This window comes from Lissotriton helveticus, chromosome 4_1, assembly GCF_964261635.1.
Source record: "Lissotriton helveticus chromosome 4_1, aLisHel1.1, whole genome shotgun sequence".
Classification (NCBI taxonomy): Eukaryota; Metazoa; Chordata; class Amphibia; order Caudata; family Salamandridae; genus Lissotriton; species Lissotriton helveticus.
Window position 1 is genome coordinate 858,048,964 of NC_136063.1, and position 24,628 is coordinate 858,073,591.

The following is a 24,628-nucleotide window of genomic DNA, read 5'->3' on the forward strand; positions in this document are numbered from 1 at the left end:
AGCTTGGGCATGCAGATTTACTGGTTGAGGTGTCTTAATACGTAAAACCGCTAAACTAGGTGTCAACTGTTCTGACACCAAATTTAAATGAACACTGAGGGAGCCTGTAGGTAGGCCATAGCGCTGGGAGCTATTCACTTAAAAAGTAAAATATGCACTTGTATGTTTCAGTGAGTTATGTGCTCTCATATAAACACATGAGCCAAGTTATATATTTTGCCTGCACCCAGACTTAAATCTGAGATGCCTAAATAGAAAACCAGACAGACACTGAAAGACCGTGTGAGGTAGTTAAAGAAGCACACAAAAATTCACTCACACAGACAGCCACAAGTGATATGTATCTTCTGGTAATAAAGGCAGGTTCTTACACACCTAACTAATCCAATATTCACTAGTACATCCAGGAGGCAATCAATGCAGGCCCTTACAGACACATTCACACAATCACATATCACATAAAGAGAGACAGTGATTTAGTAAAAGATGTACATACACATGGAATCATAGCCTCAGATAGGAACTGAAAAAATAATTCAGATATCTTCTAAACAACTGACACTTTCAAGTTTACCATGCAGACAAGTAGCCCTTGTATTATGTTTCAGGCCTGGTATAGTTGAGCTTGGGCATATAGTTTTACTGGCAGAGCTGTCGTATCACTTAAAACTGCTACATAAGCTGTAAACTGTTCTTGTTCCGGATAATAGCGAACACTAAGGTAGGCTGAAGCTACACCAAGGCACAGTTAGCTATTCATTAAAAGATGTACTTTGATGTTTTAAAAAGCTATTTGGACTCTTAGAAAGTTATGGGCACATTATACATCCAGCCTTCACCCAGACTTAAATATAACATACCTAAGTAAAAAAGCAGGCAGACAGTGAAACACCCAGCGAGGTAGTTAAAGAAGCATGCAAAGATTAATTCACACACACAGGCACAACTTTTATGCATGTTGTGCTAATAAAGGCAGTTTCAAACGCTTAATTAACCCAATGTTTTATAGACACATTTAGAGGACCGTAGCTATCACAAGGATAGACAACCATTTATGAACAAACTTGCATAGTCATGGAATATGAGCTCCTGATAGGGACTCACATATTTATTGACTTATATGTGAAAAAACTGAGACGTTCAAGACTAACATGTAAAAACGTTATCAAGTTTTAAGCTACTCTTCTACAACATGTGACTGTCCCCTGAGGTAGATGTAGGTAGTAAATAGGGCATGCTCCTTTGGTTAACGTCTGTGTAAGGAGGTTATGGGTGAGCGAGAGGGTTGGTGAGTAACTCTATGGGTGAGTAAATGTGTGTGCCAGTTGCTGTATGAGCAACCTCTTACTCACCCATACATATATTTAAGCAATAACGTAGACTGTCTGTAGTTAATAGGATGAGTGCTACATACTTAAAAGTGAATACATCTAGTCTGAAGATTGCTATGCTATATATCCTTATATGAAATAAATGTTTAAATAGTTAAAATATGTACTGTGATACTATATGATTAAGTGATGAATGTAGTTTTTTATTTTTGCTTTCAGACATCAGCATCTATTCATCTACACAGAAATACCATGCCAACAAAATTCAGAGAAGAATGAAGCAACAGCAAATAAAGGGTCTCCTTAGAACTAAGAAAAAAAAGGGGCAAATGCGGAAAAGATTGTGAAAGACAAAAGGCTTGCTGGTAAGATGACCAAAACATTTCTTAAAATTGTTTGTGAACAACTTTAAAAAGTTCAAAAAGAAGTAAAGAAAAAGGAAACTATAACACTGAGTACTAAAGCACAAAAGGTCTCTGAGGTAAAAAGTAAGAAGTCATTGAAAAAACAAGAGACTTTAATCAGAAGGCAGAAGCAGTTCAAAGAAATGAAAAGTAGAATGTGCTATGCTAGAGAAGTTCATGATGTTTTTAGCATCTATAAAAAAGTGTAAAATAAGTACACAAGCAATCAGAAAGAAGGAATATGTGGAAGGTGTGGTTGATAAAGTATTTGCTCTGAAGAGGAATCTATTTACCTTGGTTTTATACAGAATGAAGATGCTGGACAAAATAGTTTGTCTATGAGGAGAAAGAGCCAACAGAAAAGACTTCTTAATAGAAATAACTTTTGCAAAGTTTTCAGTGATAAATGGATACATATTTCAAGTACTGAGCCTTTCTTTAATGTGGAAGGCTATTTCCATGACAACACATTAGTGCATACAGTTGATGAATCTGGACGATGTTATGAGATGAAAAATGGTATTCCTGTTCCAAAGGAAAAAATGGTACCTAGAAATGTTGAAGAAGAGATTTTTGAAGAGATGTAAGGAAGGTGTAGACAGGACCCCTGTGAGCAAATGGAATTGTAGTAGTGTTTGTAGTATTCATCAACAATCAATTAATATATTGAGACATTTCCTCTGTATGTTTGCTTCTGGAAGTTTAAAACAGAAAACGCGTACTCTGCAAGGATTGGATCCATGCAAACTAAGAAGGCACACTAATTTATAAGGACTTTCACTAGCTTGTCTGTCAAACAAAGTGTGACAAAGTAGTTCTCCTTATTTTAGAATGTTAGGTGTACACCATTGATTAATTAGAACTTTTGTTAGATGGCTTTATTATGTAAAAGCTCCTGCACTATGTTTAGGAGAAATGAATAGAGTTCTTTTGCATGGTAATGTAGCTAAAGTAGAAAAGGTTTGTGATGATTTTGAATTTCATTTTTTGGGACCAGAACAGGAGTGTATGGAAAATTAAGAGTTGGTACCAACAGGAGTTGTGGAGCAAAACAGATGTATTAGTTTTGGTAACTTTGTAAAAGAGATTAGAAAGTGCAGTTACTTCAGAGCAATCAAACTGTGTTTGTATATATTGTCAATGCACTCACTACAAAAATCAAACTCGTAATGTTGATTTATACATTAAACCTGAAAATTAGAATAATAATCAATGACGAGAATTTGCTGTTTATTTATTTGTACAGGGATGGTTTGACTTGTCCACCTCACAAGATATATTTGAGTAATGCTAGAATAAGTTGGAGGAAAACAAAACGCCTGCTAGAGTAGTGCTAGAGTATTACAAACACCTTAGAAATAGTACTTGTTCCAGAAGCACTTAAAGATTTGAATCTTTATGAACCCATATTAATACAGTTTATACATCCATTTCAAGCTATAAGTCGCATGGAGCCAAAGACAGGGAAAATACCTCTAACTGAGCTCCAGACAGGTCTCAAAGGTCGAACTGTATACTTGGCATTAGATTTTAAGGAAAGTATTGAAACTATAGGGGTACAGAGAAATTTGCAAGAGGAATTTGTAATTCTAGTAAATGGTGTCCTGAGCAAGAGTAAAAAAATATGGCACGAGTTACTAATATGAGTAAAGCTAAAAATGCAACTTCATAATATACAAAATAAGATATATTAAAAAAATGCAGAAATTCTTCAAGATATCACACATATGAATGACAATGCATCATCATCAACAGGTCAGATAGAAAAAGTGGATCGATGCGGAGTAGAATAAATTTATGAACATTCCACATCTATCCCTTACATTCAAAAGACATTGTTGGTGATGCTATTGATCTATATCAAATAAAAGAAGCAAAAGGAACTTTTGAGTGTATGGGGAAAAAGTTTTGATGCCAGCTGTTTCCCTCATCTGTTTCTTAATGGATTAGGTGGTAGGTATGATGATCAGTCTATACAAATTCCTGCAGTAGAGTACAGATGTACTCACAATTATTCAGAGGATTCTAGATTTTGTCAAATTATCTCTTATATGTTTTATCTATTATTCGAAAATGATGTCTTCATTGTCTTATTCTGTAAAACACATTTTGCAAACAATAAATCTGCAAAATCTATCTGCAAGAGAATTTGTTGAGAAAATTTACAAAAAAGAGGAACAACTGGAAGCACAACTTGATTAATCTCAGGGCTTGGCAACGTGGAACCAAAGAATATTGGTATCGTAGTCGCGGTGAACTAAAATGCATGTTTGTGAAATGTAGGAGCACTTACATGGTTTCTAACACTCAGTTGTGCTAAGTATGGATAGGATGACCATCTTCAATTTGTGCGAGAGACAAATTCAAATATAAAGACATTGATCTAAAGACACCAGGAGAACTCTGCTCAATGGACCCTGCAAAAGTTTGCAGATATTGTAAGCATAGAGCTGCAACAAGAGTAATCCACCTATGCTAGTATGGGTAAAATATGCCTCAAAGTTTGGAGCAGATACTGATGAGCCTGTGTTGTCTTTCATAGAGCAGTATGTCACTTGCATCATCCAAAAGGAGAGTGATGACAAATTGATAGGACAAAAAGTTTTACGATTACAAAATCATAGGTGTGGGAAATACTGTCCTAGAAAATGTACATCGAAAGTAACATTTTATACAAGATGCCATTTTGGATTTCAATGACTTGTGATTTAAGAAGGAATAGTTAACAGCTTTTTGTCTGCATTCAGATACACTCTCACACGGAAATCACCAAAGAACACATATAACCTCAGAACAACAGAGGCCTCATAATACATCAATGACTACAATCGAGTGATTTTGAAGATGTGGAATGCAAATATGGATATACAGTTGTAGCAGATAATTCAATTGCTGTTGCTCAGTACGTTACCTCTTACATAACCAACAGAAAACCACCATGAAGCAGATGTGGGAGAAGATTTCTGCTGAAAAAGACTCTTACAAAGAATTTGTGTAGTTTTAGTTTGAAAATGCTTTCACACAGAGAGATCAGCACTTATGAATGTGAAGCCCGGTTAAGCTTAGCTAGTTCGTTTTCGAAATCTAGAGGAGTTCTATGAGTGAGTTTAGGCCTTGCTAGTAGTTGTCATAGAGTACTGTAAGTAAGTGTTTTTCTGAAACCCAATATCTTGCGGTATTTGAGCTACACAGTACAGATATTCTGAAGACTAACATGGTGGAAATGCACTATCCAAGAAGGAGTCCTCATCTAGAAAGGGAGGGGCTGATTCACAGATCTAATGTGAGATAACATTCTAAATTTACAACTTTAGGTATTCACAGAAGGCATAAAAGGGCATATTAGCAAGAACGGTTTTAAAAGTTATCGCCGGTTTAGCGGCAGAAAACTGCCGCTAAAGCAGCGATAATGGGCTTGATAATATGCCCTTGAGAATTCCAATAGAAGTCCATGTTCTGGTGTGAACATGGGCTTCTATTGAAATTCTCCAGGGCATATTATCAAGCCCATTATCGCCACTTTAGCAGCAGTTTTCTGCTGCTAAACCGGCAATCATTTTAACGCCGTCCTTGATAATATGGCCCTTAGTAGTAGTAAAGTTAGGACTCCTAACTTTACTACTAGTAAACTGGGATAAAATCCTAAACTTACTACTTTTGGTTTTCACAGAAGGCATTTAGTAGGAGTAAAGTTGGGACTCCTAACTTTACTACTACTAAATGCCTTCTGTTAATACCAAAAAGTAGTAAGTTTAGGATTGTATCTCAGTTTAGTAGTAGTAAAGTTAGCAGTCCTAACTTTACTACTGCTAAATGCCTTCTGTGAACACCAAGATTAGCACGTTTAGGATTTTATCTCAGATTAATTCTGTGAACCGGCCCGATGTGTCTGTATAGAATACTTCAACAGAATACATACAGAAATAATGTCAGTGAAAACATAGATGAAGGAAAATTTGCTATTGATGGATGTGGAGGATGTTTGGTCAGCCATAACAAAGGAAATGTAATAAACCATTGAAAGCTAAGTTTCCAAACTCCAGACAAAAGAGCATTTTTCTATTTTGCCCTGTTGAATTTGATCAAGCCACAGCGAAATGAAAGTGAGCTACTTGGATAATTTGACTGTTATGAAGACTCATTTAACGCTGTGAAAGATACCATTGAGTGTTCTGTGTTTCCTGTGTATCTTCCAATGTTGAGAGATGATATTCAACAAAAAGAAACAATTGCATCTGAAATAGCTAAAGAGAGTTCTAATAGCAGTCAAGGTTCAGCACCTAGATGTCAGCTTGCTCTGGGACAGACAATCATTCAAAATGAACTGATAGCTAAGAATGAGGTGGAGAATGCAATGCAGCAAGAAAGACAGGGAACTGTAGATGTAGAACAACTAATAAAGCAATTGAATACAAATCAGAAATATATTTTTGAAGATGTAAAAGGTACAGTAGCACATGAATTTCTGCATGAGAAATAAAGTGTGCACGTTCTACATATAAACCATTTCTATTGTACATAAGTGGTCAAACTGGAACTGGAAAAGGTTTCTTGATTAAATTACTGACAAGTTATCTGCAGAAGACAACATATTTCAATTTGTTTTGTTCTGTTACCTCACCAACAGGCTTAGCTGCACATAATATTGAAGGAGTTTATTAACGATGCCAGTTGAACATGACAACAAAATACATTTACAAGAAATTATCTGGTGATGCTTGTCATAACATGGGAAGAGTATTAAAGACATTAAGGCTACTAATGATTGATTAAGTCAGGATGGTGTCTAAACTAATGCTAGATTGTGTACATTTAAGAATGCAGAAAATATAAAAAGCTGACTATGCCAACGGACAACCTGTATTCAAGAACCTGCTACATTGTGAAACTCTGAATTCTCTAGGAAGTATTGGAAATGAAAACTTTTAATGCAAAGAGTTAATTCAATATATGCGCCATGCATCAGATATGCATTATGGAGATATATTTAAGGACATAAGAGTGGGAGTCCTCACAAAACAGGGAAAGAAAGTATTAGGAACCTGTCTCATCAAAAAACAGTTTCCAAGTAATGGTTCAGCTGCAGAAGTAATGAATCATTTTGTTAAGGAAGGGAAGTCTATTGTTTGTTAATGCCAACTCTGGGGAGTGTAGTAAATTCAATAAACGATTATTGCAACTGGAAAAAGAAGAGATCATCAAAATTAGAGCAAATTATGAAATGGAACATCAAGGAGTTATAGAGCTACTAACAAAAAAACTGCACTCAAAATTGGATAGTTTAGAAAAGTCTGTGTCAGAAACTGCAGGATTAGAAAAACAGTTATGTATCTGTAAAAATTATCATGTCATCTTACTTCGTAATTTAAATGTTGGTGCAATTAATAAAGTTATAAAATGTTTTAATTTCCAAAACAGAAATGATGTGGATTACTTAGTTATAATATTTGATGATGTTGGTGAAGTTAAGCAGATTGGTAAATGTAGTGTACGTTTCCTACTCATGAAAGACTTGTATATGAAGTGAAAGCAGTTCACTGTGTCTTTCGTGTGTGCAGTAACTATCCACAAATTGAAAGGTTTAAGTGTAGATATAGCACTTGTTAATTTTGGCAGTAGCGTATTCAAAGAAGGAATGTCATATGTAGCTTTGTCTTGAATTAGAACATAGTCTGGTTTATTTCTGATTGACTTTGATGAGATGAAAGTAAGTGCTGCTGTGAACTGTGTAAGGGCATATAATCGGGTAAGAGGCTAATATGCTTCTCATTTAGGCCAGTATCCTGTGTTTGAAAAACTGATAATGTGTCCAAAGTGGAAAATATCAAAGCAGTCTATCAGAGCTGAACAGAAAGATGAACAAAAATAAAAACAACAAGGACCTAGCTGAAGAAAACTATAACACAATGAGGAAATAGATGGCTATCACTTTGATAATTAATCTGGTGAGAACTGTTAAGCAAATGTAGTGTTACCATTTGCCTCCTTTTACAAATTCTATTACAGAGGAGGTGCTAAAAGGATGTCTTCAGGACTATGTTGTTGACTTGAAGAACTAAGAAGTGACATAAGTATTATACCTTCTGCTACTGGAATAAGAAAACAGATGTTTGTACTGGATCAGTAGGTTTTTCTCAAAATCTTCAGCAGGATGCTCAATAATTTATAATGGTAATGCTAGGACTATTAGAGGAAGAAGATGAGAATATTAATGAATTATTTGGTTTAACTTATAAATGGAACAATAACTTTGAAGATTTTGAATTTACACATAGCACTGAAATCAATGCAGAATTATTCCTCTACTTTACATTACCAGATGGTAAAGCTGTGCCCTTTGAAAATGAAACTAAAAACACGCATCAAGATATGACCAGTCCAAACTGCAGATCCGAACTTAGATAAACTTTGCTTCTACAAAGTTATGGAAAATATGTCTAAATCATGCTACAAAGGTGCAGAATGGCTGGTACTAAATTAGGACTGAAATTACAAACTTTGTAGCTGGACACATTTCCATTTCAAAAAGAACTTTCACAGCTATAGCAATCATATTTCATGAAGGAGTTAATGTAACCTCTGGAAACAACACAATAATTTTAAGATGTCAAACAGGATGCACAGAGTGCAATGACATACAAGTGACATTCAAATAAAGACTACTTAATAAGTTACCAAACTCATATCTGCTATTTCAGGAACAGAAGTTCTAAGGAGAATTTAGGATAACTAAATTAGGTATTGTGTTTATATATATATATGGATTATGTGTTTCTGTGACATTATTCGGCCAGTTAAGGGTATTGTCTACACAAGCTGTTCTGAATTACAGACTCTTTTTAACTGCTCGAAAGGAATTTATAAAACATTTGAGGACTACATTGTGTTGCTACAGATAAGAACTAAATGGAGATACTATAATACCAGTAGCCTTCATTTTCATCTAAGAAGTCTCTTTACCAATAAAAAAGCCCCCTTTTGTTTGCTGCTGCAACAACTTGTACACAGTACTGTGTGTTATATTTTTCATACATGGACCAAGAACATTTCAGACATCATTTAGCCTAACAAGGATGATGTTTTCAAAAGGATTTTCGAACATGATGACTGCTTCATAATTGTTCACCATTTTGTACTAGATATACAAAACATGAGAAACAGTTTTATTATATAGTTGCTTTCATAAAGGTAGTAACCTGAGAGCAAGCCATATTTGTAATCATCTACTTAGTACAATTTGTTTACATTCCATTGATTGTTTGTTCCCCACTATTTGATGATGATGCTTTATACAGACCTCTGATGAAATAAGGAAGTATGAAAACTGAAAACAGTAAAAAAAAACAGAAAACATTTGACTATGCTGAATTCAATTTTTGGAGACAAAATATTGTGCTTTGTTTTGGTTGCCGAATGTTCAAAATGAAATCCAGGTTTTTCTTTATTTAGATTTCTTCACAGTGGTTGGAGAATGGGATATATTATGTGTGTCAAATGAGTAATCTAGTGATGGACTCATTAAGTCACTAGTCATATACTTATCCCATCATCCAGAAACTACACTTGCACTCATGCATTGACCCCGATAGTGCCCATATAGTCAATCAGTCTCCCACACACTAATTATGCACTTATCCAAGCAACCAGACACTACTCATGCACTCATCCAACAACTCAGGCACTACCCATGCACTCATCTAATCACCCAGACACTACAGTTGCCCTCATGCATTCACCCAGGCACTATACTTGCACTCATCCACTCACCCAGGCACTCCATTTGCACTCATCATTTTACCCAGGCACTGTACTTGCAGTCATCCAGTCACCCAGGTGATGCCCATGGAGTCAAACATTCACCCATGCACTGCACATGCGCTCATCTAATCATCGAGGCATTGTACTTGTACTCATACAACCACTACTCAGGCACTACCCATGCACACACGCCTTTACCCAGGCACTACAGTTGCACTCATGCATTTACCCATTCACTACATTTGTACACATCCACTCACTCAGGCACTGTACTTACACTAATCCATTCACCCAGGCACTACACATGCAGTCTTCCAATCACCCAGGCAGTACCCATGGATTCATCCATTCACTCAGGAATTATCCATTCAATTAGAGATTACGCATGCAGTCATGCAATCACCCAGGCACTGCACTTGCACTCTTCCATTCACTCAGGCAATACACTTGCACTCATCCAATCACTCAGGCACCACCCATGCAGTCATGGAATCACCCATGCACTGCACTTGTACTCATTCATTCACCCAGGCACTGCACTTGCAATCATTCATTCACACAGGCACTACCCATGCAGTCATGCAATCCTCTAGGCACTGCACTTGCACTCATTCAATCAAACAGGCACTGCCCATGCACTCAACCATCCACCCATGCACTACAGTTGTAGTCATCCATTCACCCAGGCACTACACGTCCACTCATTAAGATACCCAGGCAATACTGAGGCACTCATCCAATCATCCAGGCACAACCCATGCACTCATCCAAGTACCCATACACTACTCATATACTCATCCAATCCCCCAGGCACTACCCATGCACTCATCCAATCACCCAGGCCCTACAGTTGCACTCATGCATTCACCCAGTTGCTATATTTGCACTTATCCATTCACTCAGGCATTGCACTTGCACTCATCCAATTATACAGGCACTGCAATTATATTCATCAAATCTCCCAGACACTACTCAGGCACTTATCCAGTCACATCGGCAGTAGCCAAGGCGTCATCCATACACTCAGGCACTACCCATGTACTCATACAATGAGAGAGGCACTGCACTTGTACTCATTCATTCACCAGGCACTGTACTTGCACTTATGCTTTCACCCATGCACTACATTTAGACTCACCCATTCACCCAGGGACTACTCTTGCACTTATCCATTCACCCAGGCACCACACGTAGACTTATCGAATGATCCAGGCCCTGAACTTGCTCTCATCCAGCCACTGCACCATGCGCTCATCAAATCGCCCAGGCACTACCCATGCACTTATCCAATCACACAGCCACTACCCATACATTCCTCCAATCACATTGGTGCTACTCATTGAATCGCACAGGCACGACACATGCACTCATCGAATCTGGCATGCACTACCCATGTAGTCATTCAATCACCTATGCACTAATTATGCACTCATCCAATCACATATACACTACCCATGCATTGACCCAATCACCCAGGCACTACACATGCACTCATCCAATCACCCAGGCACTACACATGTACTCATCAAATCACCCAGCCACTCACCATGCAGTTACCCAACCACTCATGCAATCTTTCAATCATGCATGCACCACTAATGCACTCATTCAGTCATCCATGCACCACTCATACACTTATTCAATAAAGCATGCACCATTCATATACTCATTCAATCATTAACACACTAATCATGCACACATTCAATCACACTATACATGTTCATATACTGATTTATTCAGCTTATCTTTTTTTAACTAAAAAGATTTTTTGGGGGTAGGATTTGTTTTTTCTTGTTGGAAACAAAAATGACAACTGGGAGTTCAAAGCACACTCAAAAATGTAGAAAAACTAAGAAGGGCAAAAAAAACAAGAAAATCAACATTTGTGATTCTTTGCAGCATTGCGAAGGGCTGTTATGGACTGCTCTCCAGCTCTTTCTACAACTCCACAATCCATGAAGTATGATGTCATGCGGGAAAACTCTGGAGCCAAATCTTGAAGTTGAGACTGGATCACTGAAGGGGGCTCTCTCCCCTCTTGTTGTCATGGCTGCTATTGAAGGTGATGGTCCTTCAGCCTTGCGTTGCCTTCTTGCTTTTAGATGATTGCCAATGTATGTTTTTAGATGGTAAAGCATGGACATAGTCTGGCAAGAATATTTCTTGTTTGTATCCCTAGACAATGTCTTGTCACATATTGTGCATTGCACAAATTTGGCGACTGTTTTTGATTCTCCCGACGGAATCCTGAAGTAATCCCAGGCAATGCTTGATTTCTTCTGGGGAGTCGCCTCATCTCCAGAGTCACCAGAATCCTCTCTTGGACTTCCTAGTCCACCTGATGTTCCACTTGATCTTCCTCTCTGGCTGAGTTGCGATTTTTGCAAAAATAGGCAAAAGAACAACTCCAACAAATACTAGTGAGCTACTCACAATGAACTCCTCTTAAAGAATGTTCAAGATGGATAAATGGGCATATTCTTTCTATTCTTATAGTTGAAAAGTGTATCATCCAATCCAATTCCCTTATTTCCTGCTCACATGATCTTCGCGATGATCATAGTCGTCACGAACACCAAAAATTGAACGGAATGATATTTTATTTGAAAATAAGTACTCAAACATGTGTCAATCCACTGATATTAAACCGCAAATGTGGATCATACAATGTAATATGCATAAATATGTGTTATTCACTTTATCATCGCAGTTACCAATGTCATCACCACTTCTGGCATCACCGCAATCACGCAAAGCACAAAGTAAAGGCATTTTAATTAAAAAATTGTAACGAAAGTTAGGTTTAAAGAGTATATCAATAAGCAGCTTGTGTCACATAATATTTAAAATATGTGTAAGTATGTGTTCCCCAGTTTTAAAAAACATGTGCACTTCACGTCTACCGATGACGCCACAGTCTACGGAGTCACCGCGAATATATAAAACACCCTATTGAAAAGTTTTTTTTGCAAGGCAATCACACAAACTCAAATATGAAGTCTACATTTTACTAAACAACTAGCATCTGCTATTAAGTAAAATCTGTCTATATATATGTCTAAGACTTCCTGAAAAACATGAGCCTTTCATGATGTCTATGTGGGTATTGCAATGTCATCACAAATATAAAAAATGTAAAGAAAATAAATAATGCTTATTAATCCACTGAAGATAATACAAGGTTATGAAAATACACGCTATAGAGCCATTCTAGATAGAAAATACAATTTAACAACCTTCAAAATCCAATAAAAACCTCATAGATTGCATGGCCGTTATATTTAGGAAATAGAATTTAAAAACCTTAGAAATTTACAGAAAACAAACAAAGGTTACATGGACGTTACAGTTGGGAAAAAGAATTAAAAAAACTATAGAAATTCACTAAAAAACAAAGGATGCAGCGACGTTATAGTTAAATTTAAGTATTTAAAAAATCTTTAAAATTCACTGAAAAAAAACAAAGTTTACAGGGACGTTGTAGATAGGAAATGGAATGAAAATAACTATCACAGTGACAGTTATTGTTAGGCTCAGGTTTCACTCGTACAAAACCAGTGAAATTCAGCAGTTATAATTAGCTGATATTACATCCCTCATGACACGGCCAATGACATCACTTATGACATCTCAAATGACATCACTGATGATATTATCCACAGAATCTCTGATGCACCCACTCACATCCCAATATAAACTTTCATCCACCCACTCCAACTTCAACACTACTATCCTCAAATCTATTGACACACCCATACCAGTACTTACACACCTACTCACTACACATACATCCACTCAGTCATCCACACTGCCACTCTTACATCAACTTACTCACTAATACAGCCACTGATATATCCTCTCATGCACATATAGAGCCACTCACATACTGTCAGTCGCCCATAAAACTACTCACATACCCACTCACTCGCCCATAGAGTCCATCACACAGCCATTTACTCACCTATACAGTTATATATACACCCATTCACCTAATCATACAGATACAATTGTGTACTAAATAACCGATACAGTCACTGACACAAGCACACACTCACCCATACAGCCACTCTCAAAATCACTCACTTACACATAAAGCCACACATATACTCCAATGCTCAACTATACCGCCTTTCACATATGCACTTACTCACCCATGAACTAATGAGTAAGGGCCGGCAGAGAATGCTGCACCACCAGTGGAGTGACCAGAGTTTTGCCTACTCCCCGCTCTGCTGAGAACATGGAATTTAGGCAAAACGCTGACTCCCCAGTGGCGCAGAGTAAGCCAGACCCCTCACTGACAAAAAAAGGCTTCCCGCCTCCACCCCCTAATAAAAAATATATTTTTTAAAATTAATAAAGAAAAAAGGCACTTACCTCTACTGTGGCGTCTCCGGCTTCCCTCTTCCTCCTCGCCATGGTCTCTCTCCCGCAAACCCCAACGTCGGACGTATGTCTTGATAGGAATGTGCATGCATGCACATGCAAGCATGCGGAGTTCTCGAAAGACGTATGTCCAACGTAGGGGTTTGAGGGAGAGAGACCATAGCGAGGAGGAGGAGGGCAGCCCGGAGATGCCATAGTATAGGTCACGTATTTTCTTTTTAAATTTTAAATGTATATTTTTCATTAGCGATGTGGAGGCTGGGAGTGGAGCGGAGTGGAGTTTCACTGAGTTTTTTCCCAGCTCAGTGGAACTCCGTGTAGTGGCAATACACCAGCTCCGCCTGGTGTTACTAATGATACATCCATTCACTCACTGACACAGCCATACACACACTCAGTCATCCATACAGCCTCTCACAGATACAGTCACCACCCTATACTGGTACATACACATCAACTAACAGAATGATTCAGACATTCACAGAACCTACTCACTCACCCATACATTCACTGAGACACCTAATAACTCACTTATACAGTTAGTCACTCACCAACTGAATCCTCCATACAGGCACGTATACATACATTGATTCACCAATACCCCTTGGTGTATATATTAAACACTCAAACATTTTAAAAACACTCACAGTCACTGGATCATGTCATCAGTGCTGTCATTTGAGATGTCATCAGTAATGTCATCAGTGATGTCACTAAAAATGTCATGAGTGATATAATATGTGAGGTCATAAGCAGTGCCTTGCGGGGGTGAGTTATAATTAGCTAAGCTAACTGTAACTACTGAAATTCACTGATATTGTACGAGTGTAACCTGAGACTAACTATAAAGTCTCTGTAACTTTTGTTTTATTTTTTTCAGTGAATATATCTCTCTATATATATATATTCACTTAAAAAAACAAAAGGTTACAGAGACATTATAGTTAGTCTCAGGTTTCACTTGTACAAAACCAGAGAAATTCAGCCCTTATAGTTAATGAGCTAACTATAACTCACGTCCTGCAATGTACTGCTTATGACCTTACATATTGCATGACATGACATGACATGGTCAGTGAAAACACTGATGTAATCACTGATGACATTTCAAATGAAATCACTGATTACGTCATCCAGTGACTGTGATTGTTTTTAAAAAGTTTATGTGTTAACTATATAACCAAGAAGTATTGGTGAATCAGTGGGTGTATGAGTGCCTGTTTGGATGATTCAGTGGGTGGGTGACTGACTGTATAAGTGAGTGATTAGGTGTCTCAGTGAATGTATGGGGGAGTGACTGGTTGCGTGGATGTCTGTGTCGGTCTGACAGTTGGGGCCATATGTACAAGGACTGGCGTTTACTAACACTAACGTTAGTTTGCGGTAATTTTTTTACTGATGTGTACCGCTGAAAACTATCTCCATGGTACCGACGTATGTACAACATGTCGCTACATGGCGATAGTTTCTCATCTCAGTGGTATTTATCCACGTAAACAACAATGTTACGGTGATAAAAATCTTGCTTTGCTGTGTCATTGGGGACTAAAAATGCAATATGGCAGTCCATCGCAGCCAAGGTGAATGCAGTCGCAGAGGTGAGGAGGACAGTGACTGACTGCAAGCAGCACTGGCATGATGGTAAGACCAAGTCCAAGCAGAAACTGGCCAACAATCGCCATGCAGAACTGCAGACCGGAAGTGGGAGTCGAGCCGCACAGGAGGGGCTGGATACCGTAGAGAAACAGGTGTCCGCAGTCATCTTTGAGGAGTTGGTGGTTTGAGTCCAGGGATAGGATAAAGCTGAACGTGGCCAGCTACATCAGCAACAGGGTAAGTAACAACCATGGACTAGTGGGACGGGGGTGGATGGGACCAATGTTACTCATGCTCAAATAAATATCACTCAGTGCACACCCACAATGACTGCAGATCTTGTCCCAGATAGTCCTATCCCTGGTGGTATAGCCACATATTACCTTAGTCAATGAACATATTGCAATACACATATTGATGGTGTCACAGACTTGGAAATCAGCACAGAAAACTAATCTAAAATTCAGACAATAAAATATTTATATTGTACCACAAAATAAGGCAAACATGAACAAGCATAGGGGTATGCGGCAGGGTGTCAAAATGGCCCCCTTGCTTCAATACCACACACATACAAATTGTTTGCACAGGGCTGCATCTCTGTGACAACAATATGATGATGCACCATGTATGAGACTGATCATGGGCAGAAGTGAGCATGCCACCACCAATGGCAACACACATGCACCATTGTGCAAGGGTGTCTGAGTTGATTTGAAGATTGTACGTGTGCATGAAGGAGGACCTTACTGCACACACACATTCTTGCACACTGCTTAGACACCCTTGCACAATGGTACATGTTTGCTGCCATCAGTGGTGGCATGCTCACTTCTGTGTCCCTCTGCAAAATATGTAGTGCAACTTGGGGAAGAGACTTCCATCTCCCAGCCGCCCGGTCAGCTCTGTGCCTCCGAGCCATGGTACGATAGCCCTTGGCCACCAGGCGTATGTGCAGGTATCGTTCTTTTCGGACCTGAAATGCGTGAGCCACCTATGGTTCTGCTATCAGGGGATACACAAATCAAGATAACATCCAGAAGGTGGAGAATACATTTTTAAGACCCCTCCTATCCGTACCACAGTCCACCCCCACCTTTTCTATTCACTCAGAGGCTAAACCATGTGATTGTGACAATTTTTCAATACAAGATACGCAACATTTTATGATGTTTTGTGATCATTATGCAGAGACTAGGAAATATCTGCTGCCTATTCTGAGGGAGGCGGGTTTTATCCAGGTTAGGCCTGCTCTCTTGTTTTTGCAACTCCTATCCAGCGCACGTGTCACTTTTTTCGTAGCAAGTTACTTGGTAGCGTGTGTCCATATCAATAAGAAGCGTCTTAGCTTACGGGGTATTCCTGTTTTAAATTTAATTTCCCTAGCCACATAGTTTTTCTTTTTAGAATGAAGAGCCTTAAGCCTTAGTACACTTCTTTCTTAGTACAAATCCCCTAGTGGCTTGTGTTCTTTTTAGCATATGAATTAATCGCATATCGGCTGTTTTTAAACAAATACTGTGAAAATGTTTATATATGGTGTAAATTATGTGAAATCTATATTTATTCCACATTTGTAATCGATGGACTGATGTTGTTTATTTGTTGCGATGTATTTGTATCTGTGTTTTTTTTTATTTCCAATAATCGAATAAAAGTATTTGACTGACTGACTGACTATGTCAATGTCCTCCATTTAACTCTGAAACACAAGGTCAGTAAACATGTAAGCCCACTCTCTAAAAAATATTGTGCAGTTCAAAAGTGACATGGACAATGCAATGTTGATTTAAGAATCAGTTACAACACGATGGTGACACTGACATGACAGTGCATGGTATCTGACATGTAGTGTCACCACACAATGAGACTGACAGTGTCAAAATATGGTGCTGTCACATACTCTGAGGGGGACATGTACAAGGAAGTGGAAGAGAGAGGCATTAGCCCTTCGTGTATAGTGTCTCGCTCCTCCTCTTCTGAAAAACAAAGCTGCACCATATGTACAATAATGTGGTGCAGCCCTGCGTGTCCCCCTGCCGTAGCGCTGAGTTTATTAACTCAGCGCCAACACTGGCACCCTTGCACAAGAATGCAGGGATGTGTGTGTGCAAGGGAAGATTGTTCCTGTGCAGGAAGGAGTCTCTTCCTGCACATGAACAATCCTGGAAAAGCCCTTCTGTCACTTTCATGCGTGCTGTATCATGCAGCACATATTGAATTCACATGATGACATTCTCAGCACTGATTGTTCATGTGATTTAAGTTGCAAATTCATGCACTTGAACAATCAATGGTGTCTTGTACTCTCCAGCTGTACCACACAACACAGAACACTTTCAAACAGCATGTTTGTGAACCAAATCAAGAAATATCACCACAGTGCATAAACAATACAATATGCTAAGAATATCACACATTATGCACTCCAAAATGTTGTAGCTGGCCGTGGAGAGAGTGTCCAGACCTCTAAAGGTTTGTTTGTGCATGTATTCAGCGTCCATCCTTGGCACACAATATATGATGTGAAAAGATGGTATAGAGAACTTTTGTGCTTCATTCTCAGGCAGCCAGCTAAACGCAGCATTGTGACTCAGGCTGAGGCAATCGTGCTCCCACAATGCTGTACACAGTGACGTTGATTAAATGTTGTGGATGTGATATGCACCAACATGGCAAAGATATGACACATCGGATAAAAGACAATCACTATTGCCAGCAATCCTAGCTTGTGACCTAACTTTACATTACGGTGATGTCAACACATACAAAGTAGGTGTGACTCTAGATCCTACTGCAATACATTTATTACTGACCCAAGCTTACATATTGTGGATATGACTGACTCTTTGTAGTGGTTTTTGTGAATGACACCTGGTGCAACAAAGATTTGAACATCATTGACAGTCATCTAAGTCAAGGCATTCCATGTCTGGTCATAGTCAACACCAACACCACTCACATGTCTCCTATCCTGTCTGTACACTGCGCAATCCACATGCATGTGCTGGAGTGACATAACCCATTGATATATCTTGCATGGGTATCACAGACTGGGGATGTGCAGAGTCACATTCTAAACACATATGCATTGCTCCACCTTCACTTATGGATTTATTCACACTTCACACTTCTTCGAAACATCATCACACTGGAGGCAAGGTGCATGTGATACCGACCCATACTGCATACTTTTATGTACAGGATTTTACCCAGACATTCATCATATCTCACAATGACAATATTTATTGGATAAACTCACCAGTGGCTTGAGGGTCCCGGAAGGCATCTGTGTCCCCCTGAGTGAACTGTGGTCTGCTAGCTGTGAGACGTGAAAAGAAACGTGTGTTGGTATCAGACGAAAATTCCTACATGTGCCCTATTCACCATCAGATACATCTACATCAATGACAATGCCCTGTAACTGTACTGTTGTAGTTCAGGTTGCATACATGATTGTGTCTACTTTACCTGTTGTTCCCAAAAGGCATGTCCTATGCTGAGTTTGGCAACACAAGACAATCCTGCTTGCAAATGTTCACATTTTGCACACACTACCTGTGTGACACAGACCCAAGGCCAGGTTTCTCCCAACAACATCATGTTCTCCATGGTCTGTAGACAATATCATTGCTGCAGATCTCACAAGGGTGTATCACAACAATTGATGGTGTATAATCACACCTTCTGTATGTGGCAGACTGACACTCTGGAGAAGGTCTATTTTTAAATACCAATTTTTTCTATATCATCATACGTTACACAAAACCTATGTTCAAGGGCAGCGTACATAGGGGGCTGTGCCAAATGTTGAGATCATGGAAAATCTGATTTTAACCTTGCAAGACGAGGACAAATGCATTTTTTCTCCTCGTTTTTGCTTTCGCCTTTGATTGTTAATGTATAGTAGGGTCACCCTTCCTGTACATAAACTAGGCCTGGGCGGTGAACTTCACCCCGTTGGCGGAGTTTTCTGCACTCCTCACTGTGCGGAGCTCGCGGAGTGCAGAAAACTATAGTTTGCGATGTGCAGTGGAGTTTTTTCCCTGCTTGCGAATAGTAAATACGCAATCGCGAATGGTAAGTTAACGAGCTGCCGCTCGGTAGAATTTCTACCCAAGTGGCCGGAATACCGGCACAAACTGCAGTTCGCACTGCACTCCGCCACTCGCGAAACTTTGCGAAGTCCCACATAGCAAAACTCAGTGAACTATGCCCAGGCCTAACATAAATAATCTTTCCCCTGCATGCAGACACCCTTGCCCTATGTTACACGGGTACCTGCATTGACACTTTACTGCTAAGTACAGCACCAGCGCAGGAGGAAATGCAAGGCTGCACCATATTGTTGTAAATATGGTGCAGCCTTGTGTTTCTGAAGTGGCAAAGTGGGGCATTAAGGCATTAAGCCATGACGGCTAACACCTCACTCTGCCACTTTCTTGAACATATGCCCCATTGTGTTTCTTACTGCAGTTTAGAATTTGTCAGTGTTCATTTATGAGGTTGTATTTACCACCTTGTAGGCCAATGATGATTCCGAGGTGGTCCAACATGTCACCCTCTCGGCCCAAGCAATCCTGTCATTGGTGTTTCCATTGTCCGACAGTCTTGTCCACACCGAGGATCCTCAGCATCTGACTTCTAACATGCTCCAACCTCACCTTCTGCACACATACAGAATATCCCTGCAGGATCCTATCCCCATTCTCAACCATCAAGGGCAGGTAGAATATTACCAGCCAGAGGAAGTCCCCAGATGCCCCCTCTGACATCCGGCCCTCCCTACCCACACCCACCATCTCCCAGAGCACACCTAAACCCACTAGTAGGAACATAAGCCCAAATACACCACTGGAGGCAGTCTGTCCTGGCTGTTGACCGCTGATAGCCAGAAACCGGTCTTAGGTTGCTTGATTCCGGTCCAGGGAAGGCATGGCTTGGCAGTTTGGGCTGGACTGTTCCCATCAGGCACAGGGTCAAGACTGATTTGCATATGGCCATGTCTGAACTGGGGTGGCGTGGTGAGCGAAATAACGATGGATTATACCCAGATCTGTGACTGGAGGTGAATGTTTTGCCAATGTGCAACATTCCGTCCATCACCTTGTATGTTTTGCTGTTTGCCCAATGTGGGAAGGGTATGCCCAGACGTGGGTCCCGTGCTCACTACGCCACTGGAGTCAAGCTATCCTGGCTGATGATGGCTGATAGCCAGAAACCGGTCCAAGGATGCTTGATTCCGGTACAGGGAAAACATGGCTTGGCAGTTCGGGCTGGACTGTTCCCATGAGGCACAGGGTCAAGACTGATTTGCATATGGCCTTGTCTGAAATGGGGTGGCGTGGTGAGCAAAATGGCGATAGATTAAACCCTGATCTGTGACTCGGGGTGAATGTTTTTCTATTGTGCAACATTCCGTCCATCACCTTGTGTGTTTTGCTGTTCACCCTATGTGGGAGGGGTATGCCCAGACGTGGGTCCCGTGCACACTACAACACTGGAGTCAAGCTATACTGGCTGATGATGGCTGACAGCCAGAAACCAGTCCTAGGATGCTTAATTCCGCTCAGGTAAGACATGGCTTGGCAGTGCGGGCTGGACTGTTCCCATGAGGCACAGGGTCAAGACTGATTTGCATATGGCCATGTCTGAACTGGGATGGCGTGGTGAGCAAAATAACAATGGATTAAACCCAGATCTGTGACTGGGCGTGAATGTTTTGCCAATGTGCAACATTCCGTCCATCACCTTGTTTGTTTTGCTGTTCGCCCTATATGGGAATGGTATGCCCAGATGTGGGTCCCATGCTCACTACGCCACTGGAGTCAAGCTATCCTGGCTGATGATGGCTGATAGCCAGAAACCGGCCCTAGGATGCTTGATTCTGGTCCAGGGAAGACATGGCTTGGCAGTTCGGGCTGGACTGTTCCCATAAGGCACAGGGTCAAGACTGATTTGCATATGGCCATGTCTGAACTGTGGTGGTGTGGTGAGCAAATAACGATGGATAAAACCCAGATCTGTGACTGGGGGGTGAATGTTTTGCCATTGTGCAACATTCCATCCATCAATTGTTGTTTTTGCATTTGTCACCCCGATTGGGACGGGTATGCTCAGACGTGAGTCCTGTGCTCTCCATGCCACTGGAATCAAGCTATCCTGGCTGATGACAGTGATAGCCAGAAACCGGTCCTAGTATGCTTGATTCCGGTCAAGGGAAGACATGGCTTGGCAGTTCGGCTGGACTGTTCCCATGAGGCACAGGGCCAAGACTGATTTGCATATGGCCATGTCTGAACTGGGGTAGCGTGGTGAGCAAAATAACAATGGATTAAACCCAGATCTGTGACTGGGGCTGAAGGTTTTGCCAATGTGCAACATTCCGTCCATCACCTTGGGTGTTTTGCTGTTCGCCCTATATGGGAGGGTATGGCCACACGTGGGTCCCGTGTTCACTACGCCACTGGAGTCAAGCTATCCTGGCTGATGATTGCTGATAGCCAGAAACAGGTTCAAGGATGCTTGATTCCGGTACAGGGAAGACATGGCTTGGCAGTTCGGGCTGGACTGTTACCATGAGGCACAGGGTCAAGACAGATTTGCATATGGCCATGTCTGAACTGGGGTGGCGTAGTGAGCAAAATGACGATGGATTAAACCCAGATCTGTGACTGGGGGTGAATGTTTAGCCAATGTGCAACATTCCATCCATCACCTTGTGTGTTTTGCTGTTCGCCCTATATGGGAAGGGTATGCCCAGACGTGGGTCCCGTGCTCACTACCCCACTGGAGTCAAGCTATCCTGGCTGATGACGGTGATAGCCAGAAACCGGTCCTAGGATGCTTGATTCCGGTCCAAGGAAGACATGACTTGGCAGTTCGGGCTGGACTGTTCCCCTGAGGCACAGGGTCAAGACTGATTTGCATTTGGCCATGTCTGAAATGGGTAAGCGTGGTGAGCAAAATAACAATGGATTAAGCCCAGATCTGTGACTGGGGGTGAATGTTTTGCCAATGTGCAACATTCCGTCCATCACCTGTGTGTATTGCCGTTCGCCCTATGTAGGAAGGGTATGCCCAGATGTGGGTCCCGTGCTCAATACGCCAATGGAGTCAAGCTATCCTGGCTGATGATGGCTGATAGCCAGAAACCGGTCCTAGTATGCTTGATTCCGGTCCAGGGAAGACATGGCTTCGCAGTTCGGGCTGGACTGTTCCCATAAGGCAATGGGTCAAGACTCATTTGCATATGGCCATGTCTGAACTGGGGTGGCGTGGTGAGCAAAATAACGATGGATGAAACCCAAATCTGTGACTGGGGGTAAATGTTTGCCAATGTGCAACATTCCGTCCATCACCCAGTGTGTTTTGCTGTTCGCCCTATGTTGAAAGGGTATGCCAAGACGTGGGTCCCGTGCTCACTGCGCCACTGGAGTCATGCTATCCTGGCTGATGAAAGCTTATACCCAGAAACCGGTCCTAGGATGCTTGATTCGGGTCCAGGGAAGACATGGCTTGGCAGTTCGGGCTGGACTGTTCCCATCAGTCTCATGGTCAAGACTGATTTGCATATGGCCATGTCTGAACTGGGGTGGTGTGGTGAGCAAAATAACGATGTATTAAACCCAGATCAGTGACAGGGGGTGAATGTTTTGCCAATGTGCAACATTCCGTCCATCCCCTTGTGTGTTTTGCTGTTCCCCCTATGTGGGAACGGTATGTCCAGAGGTGAGGAAACATCCTTTACAACAAAACTTTTACAACGCAGTGGTTTTACAACACAGGTTTTACAACGAAAACCATTACAACGCATTGCGCTGGGGGGCGCTCTAGGATAGGGAATAGATTTAATTTACTATCCAACACCTTCCCTAGTGTCCACGGGGACTGGAGTTGGAATAGTAAATTAAACTATTCACTATCCAGCACCCCAAAGCGCTATGCGTTGTGAAGGTTTGCGTTGTAAAAACTACGTTGTAAAAGCATGCGTGGTAAAAGCATGCGTTGTAACGTCATACATCCCCAGAGGTGGGTCCCGTGCTCACTACGCCACTGGAGTCAAGCTATCCTCGCTGATAGCCAGAAACCGGTCCTAGGATGCTTGATTCCACTCCAGGTAAGACATGGCTTGGCAGTCCGGGCTGGACTGTTCCCTTGAGGCACAGGGTCAAGACTGATTTGCATATGGCCATGCCTGAACTGGGATGGCGTGGTGAGCAAAATTACAATGGATTAAACCCAGATCTGTGACTGGGGGTGAATGTTTTGCCAATGTGCAACATTCCGTCCATCACCTTGTGTGTTTTGCTGTTCGCCCTGTATGGGAAGGCCCAAATGTGGGTCCCGTGCTCACTACGCCACTGGAGTCAAGCTATCCTGGCTGATGATGGCTGATAGCCAGAAACCGGTCCAAGGATGCTTGATTCGGGTACAGGGAAGACATGGCTTGGCAGTTCGGGCTGGACTGTTCCCATGAGGCACAGGGTCAAGACTGATTTGCATATGGCCATGTCTGATCTGGGATGGCGTGGTGAGCAAAATAACGATGGATTAAACTCAGATCTGTGGATGGGGGTGAATGTTTTGCCAATGTGCAACTTTCCGTCCATCACCTTGTGTGTTTTGCTGTTCACCCTGTGTGGGAAGGGTATGCCCAGATGTGGGTCCCGTGCTCACTACGCAACTGGAGTCAAGCCATCCTGGCTGATGTCGGAAACAGATCCAAGGATGCTTGATTCCGGTACAGGGAAGACATGGCTTGGCAGTTCGGGCTGGACTATCCCCATGAGGCACAGGGTCAAGACTGATTTGCATATGGCCATGTCTGAACTGGGGTGGTGTGGTGAGCACAGTAACGATGGATTAAACCCAGATCAGTGACAGGGGGTGAATGTTTTGCCAATGTGCAACATTCCATCCATCACCTTGTGTGTTTTACTGTTTGCCCTATGTGGGAAGGGTATGCCCAGACATGGGTCCCGTGCTCACTACGCAACTGGAGTCAAGCTATCCTGGCTGATGACGGCTTATAGCCCGAAACAGATCCAAGGATGCTTGATTCCGGTACAGGGAAGACATGGCTTGGCAGTTCGGACTGGACTGTCCCCATGAGGCACAGGGTCAAGACTGATTTGCCTATGGCCATATATG

The 24,628-nt window shown here is 41.2% G+C and overlaps 1 long non-coding RNA gene across 2 annotated transcripts in view; it reads left to right on the plus strand.

The window, feature by feature from the left end:
- The window catches only part of LOC144827361 (uncharacterized), a 249,505-nt gene extending 236,641 nt beyond the window's left edge, over positions 1–12,864 (plus strand). Inside the window, exons 4-5 of one of the 2 annotated variants that reach the window (XR_013610152.1) lie at positions 1,531–1,696; positions 11,393–12,864. This is a non-coding gene — a long non-coding RNA (uncharacterized LOC144827361). The remainder of the gene's footprint in view (positions 1–1,530; positions 1,697–11,392) is intronic. The other variant, XR_013610153.1, reaches the window with a different exon arrangement.
- Positions 12,865–24,628: the final 11,764 nt, after the last annotated feature.